At 41.4% G+C, this 6,000-nt stretch overlaps 1 long non-coding RNA gene across 1 annotated transcript in view; it reads right to left on the reverse strand.

The window, feature by feature from the left end:
• Positions 1 to 495, reverse strand: part of LOC308625516 — a 111,337-nt gene extending 110,842 nt beyond the window's left edge. Inside the window, exons 1-2 of the long non-coding RNA XR_014017109.1 lie at positions 430 to 495; positions 231 to 335 (exon numbers count right to left, since the gene is read on the reverse strand). This is a non-coding gene — a long non-coding RNA (uncharacterized lncRNA). The remainder of the gene's footprint in view (positions 1 to 230; positions 336 to 429) is intronic.
• Between the last annotated feature and the right edge of the window lie 5,505 nt (positions 496 to 6,000).

Here is a 6,000-nt window from a genome sequence, read left to right on the forward strand (position 1 = left end):
CCAACATCATCAACTCCAGGCTCTCAATCACGGGCGCTGTGCAAAGTGCTTCTCCAGGAGAGGCACATGTGGTCTCATTACATCGCTCACAATAGGCCACCCGGGGCTCCCTGCCCAGGTCTCAGTCTCCCACCGCCAAAACCTAAGTGTACCGAGAACAAAATCTTATGGACGGATGCAAGCAAACAGGCACCGCTGAGGTTGCCGTGCCGCCAGTCCCGCTGTCTTACCTGGAGGGAGAACCGGGAGGTGGTGCCGGGCTCCGTCCCTACTGCTTCCCCGTGCGGACCGGTGCACACACGTCCTCTCGCTGCCTCTGCTCTTGGAGGGGCAGCCTGCAACACAAAAGGGGTGTGTGGGTGTGGGTGTGTGGGAGGTTCTCCAGGGCCACCAGCTGGTCCCAGCCGGCCGCCCCCACCCTACACACACCCCTTCGGGCACTGAGCCCCCGTCTCAGTTGAGCACCACCCTGGGGGGGGGGCTTGCCCCGGGCGCAGTCTCAAGTTGCCGCTGCCAAGCGCTGCTGCCGCCGCTGCAGGAAGAAGAGGTGGAAAGACACTGGGGGCAGTACTCGGTCTAGAGCATCCCCACACTGCAGCTTCTCCAGGAATCCCTCCAGTGAGGAGGCGGCCGCCCATCAGCTCCCAGCCCCGGCCGCCTGATTGGTTCCACCTGGGGTACGCTGCGCCGAGGAGCCAATCCTGGCGCACTAATAATAGGTGGATCCGCTCAGCCAACAGCGCCCATCTCAGTTCTGTTAGTGTCTCTCCATCCCCACAGCGGACAGGGACCCGAGGAGGGGGGTTGAGAAGGGTTGAGGATGGGGGGAACTACGAGGGGTACAGACGCCAAGGAGACGTAACCAAGGGCACCAGATAAACCCTCTGGGTAGTCGCAGGAATGCCCCGCGACCTGTGCAGCAAGCTGTAAGCACATGAGAGGGAGACTGCATAATACAAAGCGATTTTTCTTTCTTTCTTTCTTTCTTTCTTTCTTTTTTTTTTTTTTTTACTTTCAATCAAAACCTGCCCTGATACTGAGCATGCCCGGACTGCAACAGCACCCTTGGAGTTCGGATGTGTGTGGGTTTGCAGGCTGTGGGGTTTTGAAAATGTGGGAGCCGGGAAGGAGAGGCAGAAGTTTGTCTTTGGCCATTTGACCCGCTGGAGTTGTGAAAGCAAAGCAGGGCGGGGAAAAGAAAGGATTCCGCAAAAGTGTCCTCAAACTGACACAGGAAGGTGGCCCTCTGGGCTGTCGGAGGCTGGTAATATTATCGTGTGGGTTCAGGGGTGGAAGCGGGGGTAGAAAAATCTGAGCCTTGCTAGGTACCTGGAGACTTTTCGTAAAGGGTGCGGTGGATCGGAGATGCAGGGGAAGCTCCTTCCCATAGGTGGGGCCGGGAAGCGCGACTCCACCCAGCAGCCGGGGCTGTCAGGCAGCGGAGAGTGCACTGGGAGTTTCCACTGAGGCGACCATTAAGTTTGTAGACTTGGGTCAAGGGCGACGTTGTTGAGGATGCAGTTTCTGCCAGCCGCCTCCCCCATCTCTCCACCCCCTGCCAGCGCAGTGACGACTAAGGCGTGGGTTCCCTCCCTCCTTCCTCTCTTTCCCCCGAACGATTCTGCTCCGGAGTAAGAAGCTTTTCCCCTGTGACGGCGGTGCTGACCTGATTGCCTCTAAGCTCTAGGGCAATTTATAGCTTGCTAATACCGAGAGATGCCAAACTGGGAGGGTCAGCGTGTGGGGGGCAGGGAGAGCAAGCGAGGCAAGGGGCGGAGCGGAACCTGGCTCGGGGTCGGACCAGTCCTGGCTCTGTTCCACAGGTGCAAGTCTTTCAAAACGCATAGAAGCATTTCTGTCTCTCACTCACTGACCTTGTTTACCGGACTTTGAATCTCTGATTTGTTTTGCTTAGAAATACTTCCAGTTTGTGTAAACTTGATCAATAGCTACAAATGAGAACTCTCCTAACTGGGTTCTTTATTTTACTGAGAAGATGATCACGGCATCTCAGTTAAGGAAATAAATAGCTATCTCAATTCCCCAAGCCCATCCACTTTGAACTGGAGTTTCATTAACATTGGTTTGCAAAGGTAACTGTATCAAGAATTCAATTAACAGTAACACATTTCTTCAAGTTTTAATTAAATCTCTCCAATTTATGTAATGTTTAAGATTAAGATCCTTATTCTAAGTATAGGGGAAGACAACTTGATATAAACTAATCCTTTTAATGACAAACACCTGTGTATTCTCCAAAATTGTAACTAATGTAAATATGTATCTCCCATTTTTAAAAAATATTCCTCAAATCTTAGAATAATTTCATAGATGGAGAAAGATAATAGATGTTAGTTTAAAATCAACTTAAGTATATGATGACGAAGAAAAAGAATGAGGAGGCTGAGGGGGGAGGAGGAGGAGAAAAAGAAGAATCAATTACCTAACACTGTTTCCCAGTAAACGTCCTCACATGAGGATCATTATATTATCCACCTAATAGAGATCTTTATTCTAAAATATACTCCCAGCACATTCTCTAGATTCCAATAATTAAAAGCTGCTTGTTTTTAAAAGCTGTGTCCAGTAGCTGCATGTAGAAACAAGTAAACTTATTTTAGAAGAAAGTAGTAAGTAGAATATGATTCCATATTAATCTCTGTTCCAGACTCTGATCCTATTATCAGTGTTTTAGCCAACTTCTCTTCCTGTCTACCTCATATCCTACCCCATAATCACCTCTCTCTCAGTGGTCAGAATCCTAAACAACAGGAATGGTGTTAGATGTTTACATCCCAAAGTTCCTTGCAGGAAACTGCTGGCTAAGATAAGAATGGGTTTTACAGGTATATTGTGATTAACTTTGGAATAAACAGCATTTCTGATCATGAATATTAGGAAGACTGCACTTACATACTGGATATATATGCACTGTAATTTTTACAGAACTAAGATTTTTTATTCTCTCTCCTATTCTTATGTTCTCTCCAAACTCTGGGAATGATCTAAAGACCTCCACCTGGGCTCACATATCATGCTATTCTGTTGCAGAGAGTATATATCATCTCTTTGACTTTATAGTAGACTCACCTCCATTAAAAGAAAGATCAGGTCAATTGTCTTTTGTCTTTATCCAGTTCCTCAGGTACTTCTAAAATCTAGAAATCTCTATGTCTTATGCTACTGAGATTGAACTCATCCCCTGGTTATCCTGTATTTTAAAAAAATATTTGCTATTTTCAGAACTGTGTTTATCTATTTTGTTCAACATTTTGCTTCCTCATTCTTTGCTTAAAAAAAAACTTTGTTCATTTTCTTCTTCACATTTTTTGCTCTGAGATCTCATCATAATTTTCTTTATTCCTTTTTCAATGGATTCATCTCTTTACTACTTTAATGTTCCCTTTGCCATCTATTTTAGGCTACAGGATCAGAATAGAAATTAAATTGGATTGGGGCACTGAGGAGAAGAGTGTGTCTTAGCGCAAGAGTGGGAATTAGAGACTTTAGAAACTAGAAATTCATTAAGTGCAAACTTAGCCAAGGTTTTGTATAGACCACAGAAAGAACACACAAGAGACGTATCAAGAGAATTCTCCACATTGCTGAAAAGGCTTGTATATGCTAGTTAATCAATGGTACTGAAGAGTTCCATTGAATTAACACTCTCATATATCATTAAAGTTTATATCTTTAATAACCACACTAATTGGTAAAATCTATTCATAAGTATCATTTCTCAGGGTTGTGAAAAAATGAAAAAATTACCAACTTTTCCATATTTTGCCTGTATAGATTTATTTTGTTTCTATAAATTCATATTTTCTTTTTCTTTTATGGTTATATATTTTCTGCCATTGCCTTTCAAGATACAGCCTTTTTTCTCCCCTCTTTCCAGGATAGAGGATTGATTAAATGTTTGTTTTCTGGAGCAAAAATCTGTATAGAATTCCAGCTTCCACACTAATTGTCTATGTGATCTTGAAAAATGTACAAAACCCTTCCAGGCCTCAGTTTTCTCATCTATAATATGCACAAAAGGACACAGCATATATCTTAGGGTTTTTTGTGAGTAATGCAATATATATAAAGTGCTAGTTCCAAGCACATAGCAAGGATTTAATGACATTAGCCATTATTATTATTTTATCATTATCATTCCTCTTGCCATTGTTTTTGTTTTTCAGATTTCTAGGAGATGGGACTTCCTCCCATAATCCAATCCATTTAAGCCAACAGTGAGGTGGACACTCTTTACGTATGAGCACTGAAGTTAGAAGAGAGTTAATCCGTGTTATAAAACTTGTTTATACATAAAGCATCAACAGTCTTCTATCTTGCATGTGTTGGTCTTAGACTGTAAGCTTCTAGGAGATGAATAATTTTTAGAGAATGTGCACTTAAGTATTGTTTTGCTGTTAATATTTAGTTTATGTTACTCTTTAAGAAAAATCTATTCTAGTGTTAAAAATATGAACACTGGTGTTTTTGGTTTTGAGGAGGCCAGTGGAACCAACCACATGTTTTTAAAACACTTAAAGACAGTGGAGCCATCCATTTTGGTTTCCTTTCTCTCACAATCATTTGGCCTGATAGTACTGCTAATGATGTTATAGCCAACTGGTAAGGAGAAAACATCAGAGCTGTTTTAGAATTAGACAAAAAGAAATTAACCACATGGATTTTAAAACTGGACACCCAAAGTTTTAAATAAAGAGAATCTAGAATTGAAAGAGGAAAAAAAGAAAATGAATACATGGGAGTCAAGTCAAGTCTTAGTCTCCAGGGCAGAGAGTAAGAGTTCTATAATTGAACTACAATACCTTACAATTTTCACAGAAAAGAAAATAAAGAGCTAGAAGTATTCAATGTGGCTTTACAAAAGCCTTTTCTTAAAGTTATGGCTAAGAAAATATTGAAAATGAAAAGGAGGACAGTGACTCAAAAAGTCATATATTGTGTCAGGCTGTTGAGGTTAGCAAAAGGAAAATAATATTTAAGTGAATCTATCTCAAGGGCAAAATAAAAAGTAGTTTGAGTTAATGTTAGCCAAAGGTTTTAGAAGGAAAACAAGTGATATATTTTTCAAATATCCTATCACACCAGAAATATACTGTAGCAAAAGCAATTTTGCTAATAAATCAAGAGGAACATTAAATTTTATATTAATTTCCTTTAAAATCAGAGGGAGAATTCTATTTAACTGAATACATAAGAGAATCATAGCTCAACTACTGCCTTCAATTTATGTAAAAAAAAAAGTGTGTCCAGAGGGATTAATTACTTAGCAAAAGCCATAGAGAGAGTTAAGGTAGGGTGAGGCTGTGGAGGAGGAGAAATAGTCTGTGTTTTCGACAAGCTAAAATGTTTTAATAAATATTGTTTAGGAGAGAAGCAGGGCAGACATTCAAGACTTCAAAATTTGATTCTGGAATGGTGCTCAGTGCTTTGATAGAAGGCAGGAAAAACACAAATACGTTTGATTCATTCTAGTACACTCCTGGGAGGGTTTTTGTAGAACGGACTATCTGGGTGTGCTTCAACAATTTATATGCAACCTGGTCCATGTGTTTCTAATTCACCTAATACTAAATTAAGCATCAAAACTGGCAGGCTTTTGAAGGAAAAGTTCATTTACTGGATACTGAACAAAGAGGAAAGATAAGAAAGACACAAGGTTCTCTACTTCTAACCCCAGAATAAAAGTCTCTCATGGATCTGGGCATGCTTCCCTTTTGGATATTGAAGACTTTTGACAGAGGTAACAGGAGCCTGAGTGATTGATCTCTTGGTCTGTGAGCATGCCTAAACCCCAAGGTAGTTGAAACCTACTGTGGATGCCATGATGATGACATCTCCTGGACCATGGTTGTCCATTTTGTATGTCCCTGTGTTTTCTATCTTAAGCAAGGATAGAGGAATAGATTTGAGTATCAGGAAGTCAATGGGATATAAATATTAAAAATATTTTTGAGAAAACTGAAACAGAAATGTTAATTT

This window comes from Mesoplodon bidens (assembly GCF_964165515.1).
Source record: "Mesoplodon bidens genome assembly, chromosome: 11".
NCBI lineage: Eukaryota > Metazoa > Chordata > Mammalia > Artiodactyla > Ziphiidae > Mesoplodon > Mesoplodon bidens.